The 12,499-nt window shown below is 45.2% G+C and overlaps 1 protein-coding gene across 1 annotated transcript in view; it reads right to left on the bottom strand.

Annotated features, from left to right (window-relative positions):
* RORA (RAR related orphan receptor A) overlaps positions 1-12,499 on the bottom strand; it is a 737,001-nt gene that overhangs the window by 402,636 nt on the left and 321,866 nt on the right. The window lies entirely within an intron of this gene.

Genomic DNA, 12,499 nt, shown 5'->3' with positions numbered 1-12,499 from the left:
CTGTACTTTCTGCAATGCAGTACAACGCAAATGCTATCTGTTTGTCTCAGTGCAAATCTTAGCCTTGCCATTTGCACCATAGTATGTAACTTTGGCAAACTACTAACTTCTTTGAGCCTCAACTTCCTCATGTGTAAAACAAGGATAACAACATTGCCTTGATGGAATGGTTGGAAGTGTTATATGAGAAAGGGAATGTGAAGCACAGAGCTCAGGAAGAGGTGTGCACAGCCTGTGCTCCCTGAGCCATCCTGTCTGTGCTAATTTCCAGTGTTCAAATCTCAGGCAGCTTCTCTGCTGCCTCATTTCCTGGTCACTCTGACTTTTACTAGGGAATCACTTCCCCACTGTTTGTCTTGGCGACATTTTAACCTGACTGGTTGTTAGACCTTCAGCAAACAGAGGGAATCTTTAAGAGACCATATCTGGTATCCAAAAGGTTCTGCAGCAGCAGAAAAGTTGTTACATGTGATTACATTTCCCCATTAAAATCAAACAACATGGTTTGTTATAAGGCAGGTGATCTAAACATCCATAATATGAACATTAAAAAAAGATCAAAAGGGAGTGCTAAGAATTGAGATGGTAAGAGTAAGAATAAGAAGATTCTAACTTGGGATTTCGTTTAAGTGACTGGACAAAGGTGAGCAGGTGGGGGCCCCTGGGTATATTTTGCATTTCCCCATCTTACAGCTCACAGGGGTTGAGGACTAGATCTCAAGGGCTATACACTGCAACGTCTTTTGCCTACAACCAAGTGCAGAAATATCCCACATGAAAGCCCAAATTCCATGCTCGGGTGGTTCCTGTGGAGCCTTTCCTTGCACTTACTTATGTTAAACTCCTTATAGAGTCAGCCTGCCAAGGGCCACCCAGTGACAACCATGGATTTCAATTCCTCCTGCAAAATATATCAACCCATTTGCTTAGTCAGTATAGACAGCTTTGATCTCCATCTGAGGTGGGTCTATTAGTAATGAAAAAAGCAACTTTTCTGGCATAAACAATTCTAAGGATGACAAAAGAATCAAAACTCTTAAAGAACAACTTAGGATATTAATAAAAGGACTATGTCCTCATCCAGGTTTTGCAGTGGGGATATTTCATAGTTACAACTTCTTCCTAGACGACCAAATCTCTTTCTGAAATGGTTTGGCACACCTGCTAAGTGTGTGTGGCATAGGCTTGGAAGACAACTGGGAACTCTGAAATCCCTACCATTTGCAAAGACCAGAAGAGATTCACAGTTGTCACATTTAAACCTAAAAGCCCCCTAGAACATCATCATCTGTGACTATCTCTCTTGTGCACCTCGGCTACAAGATCATCTTCCTCGATAGTTTTTATTGCTTCTGGAAGTAATTTGCTCTTCATCTGGTTATCACAAATGAAAACCAAGACAGGTCAGAAGAAGGCTGGCTTTTTTGTCAGCAAGATAGTTCCCTTTGCCAGAGCTGAGAAAGAGGGAGCTGGAATTAGAAAAAAAAAAAAAAAAAAAAAAAAAAAAAAAAAAAAAAAAAGTTTCAAGTCCCTTTCTGACGTCTGTGATCTTTTAACAGAGATGTAAAGCATATGAGATTTGCAACCTTTCGTGGCCTGAAGGGATCCAGTTATTTGGCCAGTTGTGAAGACATACTCTTGTTCCTACTCTCCCTGTCATGCTGTCATTGGGGTGCATGCCTGTTTCATGATAAAAGGAAGCCAAACTGGGTTTTTACAGGAATTTCAGAAGTCTCAAAATTATTGAAGACTCATACCAGGATGAAACCCAAGTTCCTCAAACCGAAGTGAAACAAATGTGACATATTATAGACAAGAGCAGAGGAGCAGGAAGAAAGAGAAGGGAATGGCAAAGAAGCAAGGGTACACAATGAATAGGAAAAAAGCATCTTTTCATGCACGTTGGATGTAACTCCTGGGACATCTATTTCTTTCTATGTGGTTAAACGTTCGTGGTTATTTGGCATTTGGACGGGCAGAATGGAGGGAAGGGTTTTTTTTTTTTTTAAAAATAGTCCACTCTCTTTGGCACAGGACAGTACTAGCATGAAAGGCTGGTTGTTTCAAAGGACGAATCCAGGCTGTGGAGCTGTCCTGCAAACACTGAATCATGACCTTGCTGGCACCTGGCTGCAAGCATCAGCAGGAGATGATGTAGAAGCTCCAGCAATGGTATTTTGTTCCACCTAAGACCAACCACATTCCCTCACAGCTTACTTCACATAGTCTAGCACTCCGTGTAGTCCAATATGGGCATCTAAGAGGCAGCAGGCTAATGAGAACCCAAAATGAAGAAAATCTAAACATTAGCCCTACTTTGCCAATAAAAGGTAGTTCCAGCTAACCCAGCCAGACCTTTAGGAAAGAGCCCAGAAATGTCTCTCTCCATCCCTACCCTCCTCCTCAACCTTCGCCTTGTTCACGAGGCTCCTGACCTCTGCTCGCCTCATACATACTCGGACACAGATGCTGGCTGATTGGCTGGATGCACAGCACTTAAAGGAGCAAGGGCTTTCTGTTGTCATTGTTGTTGTACCTGCCCTCTTGCTCCATCAACTCCAGGTGAGTATTTCAGGGCCCCAGCTGGATGGCCCCAAACCTGTCAGCTCTGACCACTCCACCTCAGGGGGCACTGGCCTGACATGAAGCAGTTTCTGGAGAAGGTGTTTCTACCACGTTCTTTCAGCGTGACAAAGAGGACACGTGTGAGTGCTAAGGGAGAGTTACACAGGGTGAACAGGGAGAGGAAGATTGCATGTGCACATGCATACACACACACATGCACACTCACGCACACTCATATGCACGCGCACACACACACGCGCGCACACGCATACACACATACACACACATATGCACACACACACGTACACACACACTGGCAATCTTCTCAGGGAAAGCAGCTGATGATCATGTTTCTGCAACTGAATAAAATCAAACCCAAACCACAAGGTAACAGCAGCTGTCTGGCCCGCCCTACACATGGCATTTCTAGGCACAGTGTGACCGATTATATCCTTCACCCCATGGTTCTTTCAGCCCTGCTGTTTCTGGCTCTCCTCAAAATTCTCTTTCCCTTTAAGACATCAGGCGGGCGCTTGTCAATTACAGTGAGTCACAGAGAAACACTGTCTGTGCCCTGGGAGAGATGAACCTGCTCCTTGATGAGCCCTTCCTGAGCCAGCAGCAGGCCTACTGCCCAGAGAGGATGGGACAGAGATCCCACTTGGGGATGGGCAGAAGGAGCCTCACACTCCTGCTCTGAGGAGTGGGAGGGTAGGGGCAGAAGAGGAGCCTTCGCCACAGAAAAGCAATGTGTCTTCAATGTACAGAAAGTCACGGGGATCAGTAGTGCTCACGCTGTAAGATATGCATCAGGGAAATGGGGCCACCTCAGAGGCACCTCTGCTGACCCTTCTCTGCTACCCCTACCCCGTGCTCAGGGTCAGGATTACCCCCCATGTCCCACTCTCATCCTGTGTATCCCCTCCATTACCCTGGCTGCAGCTGACGACTTCTCACTTGATGAACTTCTCCAGGCAGGAACGAGACCCTCCGGTGCGATGCTTCTAGCACTACACTTGGCACAGAGAGGGGGTTCACTCAATGCATGCTCAGGGACTGACATCTAGGCAAGCTTCCTTTTGCAGAAGAGGAAACTGGTGCTTAGAGAGAAAGATGGGGAAGGCAGGGGGAGGGAGAAAGAAATCCCGCTTCTGGAATACCAGGGAGCACGTCAGGCATCTGGCACTCGTTCCTTCATTTTCCTCTCAGAACCCTGGTGAATTAGGCTTCACTGTCTTGCAGACTTGCTAGCGAGTGCTGGGACACCCATTTATTTGGGAGAGAGCAAACTGCATGTGTACAAAGGCAAAGGCTGAACAGTTGGGGAGAATGACAGTTGGAGAGAAGAGCATCAGAGGCCTCGTGGTGAACAGAAATGAGGGCTGTGCTGTGCGGGCGGGATGCCTGGGAGGCACTGACACCCCTCGAACTTAGCTCCAGCCTGCCTTGCAGGCAGAGATACAAAATCTCCCAAGTTAAAATGTTGAAAGGCAACAGACCAAAACCAGAACAACACAGTTTCCACCACCTCTCCTTCACCTTTGCCCATTAGCAGAGTTAAATTTATAACAGAGTTAAATTTCTATGTATGAACTCATGCACAGAAATTAACACACACTACCATTGGAAACATAAATCAGAACAACTCTTTTGGATGGCAACAGACATAAAAATACCTTAAAAATATAAAATTACTTTTGACACACAAAGAATAAGAGATTATTAAACAGCATCAAGTAATTTATCAATTTTGAAAATAGAGAAAAATGTATCATATATGTATTCGTGTACTCTGGAAGGTTCCCTATGGAAGGCAGGCCCTGTTAGAATTCTCAGAGTCTGTCTTTCCACAGTAAGTCTCTTAGAGGGCACTGTCTTATTTTCCAATTGTCTGTGCTATGCACATACACATCCCTGCATCATATCAGCACTTGTTTAAAGTCACCTGATATTTGAGCTGAAGGCACTTTCACGATGATTTATTCTAACCCCCTTATTTTACATTTGGGAAAATTGAGAGCTCAATGAGTTTTCTCAAAGTTAATAGTAGAGGTGGGCCTGGAACACTGCATCTTTCTAAAATGTCCCATTTAATGCTACTCTTTAACTACAGGCCGTACCAACTCCTCTCAGAAGAATGCAGGGTACACAGATTTTAAATAAGAAAGAAATTACATGCTGGCCATCAAGAGGTTTACGACTGGTCCACACCATCTCAGATTTTCTCTTGCCCTGGAGGCCTCAGCAGCTGAACCGTGAGCACATAAACCATGGAATATAGGGTCCAGCCCTATAGGGTTCTGTGAGCCCCTCCCTGCTGGTGCGGAGACCAGAAACTGTAGAAATGAAAGACACAGACACAGAGAGAGAGAAAAGAGAGTTTGGGCTCGGGGGTCCACTGCCAACCAAAATGCGGAGACCTGCAGTGGCCCCGGGTGACTGGACACTCTTTTATTGAGTACAGAGCAGTGGGCAGGGAAGGCAGGGTGAGGTAATGGTGGTCAGTGACAGGGTCAGGTAAATCACGTGTCTGGAAGGTAGGGGGCCCAGGACTTCCAAGTAGCCGAGGCGAGGGGAAAACCTAATGCGTCAGCGCTCTTCGCATATTTGTCAGAAATATCAAGGACACTAAGATTATGTTACTATTATTAATTAATATCTTTTAAGAAAAAGAGAAACCAGGTGCAGACGCAGGCATGAGAGCAGACATGGAATGTGACCACCGAAGCACAGCATCACACAGAGACGGTTAAGCCTCTGGATGTCTGCGGGCCTCCCTGACAGCCATCAGGCCTTGCCACAAGAGCTTGGAGAAGCGGAGTTTTCTCCTAACTTCTCCAGGAAGGAGGCATCTCGGCCATGCTGGACATCTCCTTCCCTAGCTGGCTAAACAGAGGGCGCTTTCACAGCGCTGGCGCTGCCGCACAGCCCAGGCAGACTTCATGTGGGTGTGACAGAGGGCTTACAGTGTCTTGCCTTAGGATCACTTTGTTCACAATGTCACCTCAGTTCCATGCCTCATAACCTGATAGTCAGTAGTAAAAGTTACACTGAGTATGTATCTTTATGGTTATAAGTATAAGATTATATGTGATTATATAAAGGAATAACTATGTGCCTACATTTCTAATTCTTTTCTAAATTAATATTTATATGGGAACAGGCTGAGGCTTTAGACCCTCGCCACGGCACTTGCGGGGTTTCCCCCCTACAATGGAAGATGATGCTGCAGAGGAGAACATATGTTCCTGTGGTCAGGGCATCAGCCACCATTGCCCCGCTCGGGGCCCCTTCACAGGGACTGCAGAGAGCAGCGTAGATAAGGTGTGACCGAGGGCTGTTCTTTTTGTGTCATTTTAGTGATGCTGGGATGTTATGCAAGGAAATCTTTGGCATTGCAGTAATCCTGGATTATAAATAATTTAGCATATTTCTTTGTAAACTACAGGCCAGAATCCTTGCAAATAAGAAAGGATTAACTTTTTTAGAAGTACTTGCTCTTGAGACTTTAAGTTCAAGGCAGAACAATGCTTGCCGTGGTAATTCCATCTATTTTAAGATCACAAAACCATACCAAGTTGAAACCAGAGCAGAAGATATTAATGCAGTGCTCTCTCTGAAGTGCCCAATAGTGGGACGAGAAAGCTTTCAAAGGGAATTAAGTAGACAGAGAAAGCTCCCTGTTCATGTCCAAATCATAAGGAGGCGGCTGAATAGGATTCACAGTTCTCCGTGGGAAGGACCCACACCACAGCTAATGTTCAAAACAGGGGGGAGATGTCTTGGGAAGATCAAGGACCCAGAATTCTGCTGTCAGAATCAGCTGCCTGCCCATTAGAGCCTCAAAAGGACCCTCTACCATGTGTGAGCCAATATGATCCTGCAAATGAGCCCACTTTTCTTTTTCTAACTGGTCCAAACTTTATCTGAAGGAAGCTGTCATTATGTAATATTTCCAAAGAACCCTTGATGTAAACTTCAGATCTGATATGTGGGTGTACGCATGTGCACATGTGCGTGCATACTGTGTGGGTGCATGTGTGCAGTGGGAGAGGGTGAGGGGACAGTGAAGAGTCAGATGTACATACAAAGTAGAGAAACTGATGGGCAGCGGCTCTGAGTATGGAGAAACAGAGAAGCATCCAGAAAGACCCTCAGGTCAAGGCTCAGCGCCTGGTACTCCACATGGACAACAGTCATGAGGAGAACAATATTAGCTCTAGAGAAGAGCCAGGAACAGCTGGGGAGTCAAATGGGCAGCAAGAGACAGAGACTCAGAAACCATCAGCCAGTAAGTAGGTGGCAAGGCAAGGGCATGAAGACTAGGACAGTCAGCGAACTGCACTTCCAAAGCCTGGCCTCCAGTGCTTGCTCACTATGCTCTGGCCTCTGCCTGTCTTTCCAGCCTCATTTCCTGCTATTCTGCACGTGACTCCTTTGCACCACCAAATTATAAGTGCAGCCTACTCTGGATACTGTTTTCTAGCTTCTTTCCTTTGATCTTTCTGTTCTTTGTGTGAAGAAAATCCTTCCTCCCTTCTCCTAAAAATGTTTCCCATTTTCTAAGATTTAGCTTTATAGTTACTGCCTCCTGGATGCCTTCCTCGCTTCCTAAACCTTCAGGGTGGGTTTAGTACCACTCCTACATGCTCTGATGATATCTTGCCAACTTCCAAGCTTCATCCAGAGGAAGATGGCGAAGAAGTTTCATGTTTGAAAAGCTCTAAAAGAATTATGGTTGTTTGGGGCAGGCGCTGTGTTGAGAACGATTCTGAGGCCTCATCCAGAATTCACTGGAAGGAGTGCTGCAGTCAGTTAAGGATGCCTGCCACTTAAGGGTGTGGGTTGAAGTTTAGCCAATCCTGATGAGGCCAGCATCCTCATTAGGCAGATGAGGAACCTGAGGCTGAAACATGGGAACTGTCTTGCCCAGTGTTACAAGGCTGGTTAACAGCACACTCAGGAATTCCAGGTCTTGGGATTCCTAAGCAGGTACTTCTTTTAAATAAGATTCCCAAAGATTCTAAATTTGGAACATTGAAACTCTTCACATATTTTTAACTTTTTCCAGGGGAGGAGGGTAATTATACAGTGATGGAGCCAGTGAGGAAAAACTTCAAGCTTTTGCAATTTTGCTTGGACACCCACTCACCTGAACCTGTGTCTTAACGTTTTTTTCCTCCCTGATCCTCCAAAAGTCCCTACCTTTATGCTTTTTTTTTTTTCTAAGTGAGCACTGTTAGTACAGCCAGTGTCTATTACCCAGGTTAAAATGAAGACTTCTGAGCTGACTCTCCTGATATCACAAATATACAATCAAAATGGATGCATACATCTCTGTCAGAGAGAAAAGGCAGAGGAAGTTGAAGCCACTTTTTCCAACTTCATCCTTTACTCCTCTCACTCTGGAAGCTGAAACTTTCCTGACAAAGAAATATACTTAGAATGGTTTCATTAGATAAACTCTTTCCCTATCTTACTGTGAAAGAAATTTTCCAGTGGGTTCCAGTTTCAAGGGGTTACAAGGTAAAAGGGAAGGAAAGTTGGCATGCTCCCAGCCTGACAAGAAGTTGTCACATTACCATCACAGTCATAAATTTAGCTGAGACACTGTATTAGATTCTATAATGCACTTACCTGAGCCATTAAATGGTGAGAAACATGCAGCATTTGCCTGCCCACCCCCTCTCCCACTGCCCTCTGCTTCCGTGAGAGTTTGGGATTCGAGATGAATTCTCCCAGCATAGCCTCAGCTTACAAAGAAAGGGTCATCTAACCTTTAAACTTCAGTCCAGCAAAGCAGGCTGAAGAGAGTCACCAGGGTGTCTCCTCTTATGTGCTTCAACAACAAATGACCTGCTTCACCAGGTTACCCAAGGACACAGCTTTAACCAAAGACGTGAGAATTCCCAGAACTGGAAGCAAATGCGAGCTGATGATAGGACATTCCCTAAACCCCCTATCCCAGGATGCTCCACAGCAATTAGCAGCCATGTCCTTTGTCTCACCTCCACTGTGTTTTTAGCAGCTCAGTTTCTTCAGAGGACAAGGCAAGAGGGAATGGGATTAAGCTGGGAGCCCGGATTTTCTGAAGGAAGAAGGTATTAAACATCTTCAAGTTTCCCTGTAGGGTTTCTGGACAAACAACGTCGCTCCCCACCCACCCGCCCCGGTGAAACTCCTCCCCACCACCGTCCCTGATTCTCTATTTCTTTAAGTGCCCGCCTTACCCTTCCACAAGAAATCATAGCAGCCAACATGCAGTTGAATTTCCAAGTGGCTGAAAAGAGGAGAAGATTCCCTTATATTCGTTTGCCTGGGTGTTTTTTTATTTTATTTTAAATTTTGTATAAGCCCTCTAAGAAGCGGGCTCCTAAGGAAAGTGGGGGGAGGGGGTGCACTGAAGGAAGGAAGAAGTGGGTGACAGAGCCTCTAGGGGATCAATAAATTCAGCTGCTCCCATACACAAGGGAAAGGACAGTCCAGGAAGTCAGATGGGAGAAGAAATCCCAGAATCATCCATTTTAAAGCTGAAAGGTCACCTGGCATAACCTCCTCTATTTTATAAATGAGGAAACTAAAAGTCAGATATGCTAATGGACCCTCTTGCCATTGAGGTTATGCAACTTGCCGCGAGAAAACGAGGACCCCAACCCACACCTCTCAAGTCCTCCGTCTGGGTCCCTTCGTCTTCTTCACAGCCCACAGCAGCTGCCACCTCGGCCAAGCAGCCATGTTGATCGCTCAAGCGTCTGCCGGAAGACCGGACGGCTGACCCCGGACACCTCCCATGATGCTCCTCTCGTCAGCAGCCATGTTCTCCAAAAACTCCCTCGGCCGGCCACGCGGCCCCCGCGGCCAGAGTTCCTCCTGGGAGGAGCCCTCGCCGCCTCACTTTTTATGTGAAGCTGGCAAAGCCGCTTCAGCGATCATTTTTTAACACGGCAGCTCCCTGACAAGAGGATTAAAGAAGGCGGCTTTCAAAAAAGTCTCAAGAATAATTTAAAACGCAGTATGTTAATGCTTGTCTAGAGTGTTGTACACTTTCGTGAAAAGTCATAAATCTCTTCCGCCACACCCTAAGTACGCTCCTGTAACTGGCACGGTTTTCTGACATTAAGAAAAAAAAAAAAATTAGTGAACACAGTCATAAATTAGGACCAGAAATCTAACTGCGCAGATGAGGCTTCCGATGTCACAAAGCAAAACTGGGTGTGGAGTCACAAACTGAGGATTTTTGAGGGAGTAGGTGGTGGTTATTTTGGAAGATGGTTCCTTTGCAGTCTTCCAGGAGGATGAGCAAGGGACTAGAAAACGGCTGCTCAAACAACGCTAGTGCGCCTCAGAATCACCTGGCGAGTTTGTGAAAACAGACTGCTGGGCCCCCTTCCCTAGGCTTTCTGATTCTGCAGGTCTGGGGCAAGGCCTGAGAATTTGTATTTCTAGCACGTTTCCAGGAGCTGATGCTGCTGGCTTGGGGAACCACGCTTTGGGAACCTCCGGGCTTGCAAAGACATCTTCAGGCTGCTGCTGGTGTGGGACTTCATTAAAATATGGAAGCGGGAATGTGAGGCGCAACTTAAAAATCCCTGTATAGGCACAGCAGACGGGGCGGGAAATAAAATCGCACAGACACCAGGGCCCATCATCACAGCATCGAGCAGTGCCTTCAACAGGGAGGTGAGCAGTGCGCTCCAACTGCTACAGTCACCTCTAAAAAGATAATGCCTGTCTGAGCAAAAGCAAACACCAGAAGGTTTAAAAACCCGGGGTCCCCATGTTTCTTCCTCAAGCAGTAGAAAATGTCTTTATGTAGAGAAAGTGCAGTGTAAATAGAAAGTAGGGCTCAATATCCACAAGCTCAAGTCAAAGAATCTGCTGAGAAGGCCACATGACACACAAAATGAAATCCAGGTCCTTGACACCCGGAGGCAAGAAAGCGAATGGAAGATCCAAGAAAATCCAAAGGTTCCTGAATTTTTACAGTAAACAGTTCTGATCGGATTCACTTGCTATTTTGGAACATACATGAAGTTCATTAACTGGCATACATTAAAAAAGAAAAAAAAAATGGAAAAAGGAGGAGCTGGAGGACAAATCAGTAATTGCTCCTTTAGAGCAAACCAAAGTTACTGAGAAAATCTCCTATAAAGGCTCTGTCAAAACAAGTCACTTAAGGATTAGTGAGAGCTAAATCCTCCGTCAGAGAGATTTTTCTCAACAGTCGTAAATGGGTTTTAGTATCGGAAAATCTTAGAAAATACACTTCTGCCTCCATCCCCCTCTCAGAATGGTTCTTTCAATACTTCGGCATCTTGTGGGAGCACAGTATTTCCTTAGGCTGAGGCTTTTTATTTAAAAAACAAAATAAAATAAACTGTCATTCACAGGCCGGCAAAGTCGGTGGCTGGAAATAAATCTTTACAGGCACCGAGTGCATGTTTCAGAGGCTTCCCCATGCAACACGCGTGGTCAAGTACAGTCCTTTTCTCTCTCAGCAATTTCCCTCATAACAATTAGTATAAGCTAGGGCTCTTACTTCAACTTTTTACCTTGTTCCATTTTGGTCTCTTTTTCTTAAGGTTTCACTGCTCAATTTGTTCATGTCGTGAGCCAAGGGTTTAAAGTTCATCCTTAAAAATGCGTAGGTGATTCCATTTTTTAATTAGAAAAAAGCAAACACCGCTAATCTCGAACCTTTTCAATGGCAGCCTTCTAGGAGCACACATTTTAATTCCATCAGTAAAGGGTCATCTTACTCAGCCTCTTCAAATCATCATGGGGGTCCATGCTTTATTTCTGGGCAGTCTCTTCTGGATTACAGAGGTCTGTCTCTGTTTATTACATGAGTATGCAGACAGACCCACTCATCCTGTAAGCACTTAGAGACACTCTGGAGTTTGATCCTCAGGAAAGGGTGACCTGGCAAGGCCATTTTCCTATCTGCCTCCAAGATGGTCACAATCTTCTTTGTCTGCCCAAACCTTTTTTCTCTTGTTAGTACTCTCAAACCTAACGCATCTTAGACATCATTGGTACCAATCAATGGAAAGCTAACACCTGCACACAGTCCATATGTGAATAAGGATTGATCTTACCCCTCCCCCCTGCTTGATACAGAACTACGTTTCTAAGCTTTCCATTTCCTCCATTAGACCCTTTAAAAACATCCATTTGTCAGGCAGGCAGAATATTTCTCCTGATACCTACACAGCAAGTCTTAGTTACAGAGATGGTTTTAGGTATTATTATACTAGGCCATTCCTTAGTATGTGTGACATGAGTGAGTAATCAGTCATCCTAACCCCAAAATATTTCCCTTCCCAGTCTACTTTATCCCCAAAATTTCACCACTGAAAAATCCTTAAGACATTTTTAAAGTCCAGAAATACCTTTTTAATATTAAATTATTCTGACAGGCAACCCATTAAGTCTATTTAATTAGCAAGACTCTGGAGAATTTAGCCTTTTTTTTTTTTTTTAGCTGCACAGTCAAGGGAATTTAGGGTTGGAATGACACAGGCCTGAGCAGAAATTCAAGAGCTGTCATTTCCTAGCACCATGAACCTGGGCAAGTCACTTAACCTCTAAGAGGCTCAGCTCTATCACTTTATCTACATGGGGCCTGATACTTGGGTAGTACTCAATAAGAAAATTTCCTTTCTCATAGGCTGGTTTGTCAGGGAGAGCAAGTCAGGACAGAATGTCTACCCAAGGCTGAGAAGACAGAGGCGAAACCAGGATACATCCTGGAGAGGGCAGCTTCAGGAATGAGTCCTGGGGTCTGGGGTGGGGTGGGAGATGTTTTTGATGTCGTTTAATGGGTGGTAGTGGGAACAAGGAGAGTACTGGTCACTTGGAAAAGAGGACTGTAGAGAGGAGGCAAGAGCCACAGAAAGGAGGGAAAGCTATAGAAGGGGCTAGCAAGGGCCAT

The sequence above is a fragment of the Sapajus apella genome, unplaced genomic scaffold (assembly GCF_009761245.1).
Source record: "Sapajus apella isolate SASKATOON/1434 unplaced genomic scaffold, GSC_monkey_1.0 scaffold37, whole genome shotgun sequence".
NCBI lineage: Eukaryota > Metazoa > Chordata > Mammalia > Primates > Cebidae > Sapajus > Sapajus apella.
Note: the sequence above shows the minus strand (reverse complement) of the source record. Positions and strands in the feature narration are given on the sequence as shown.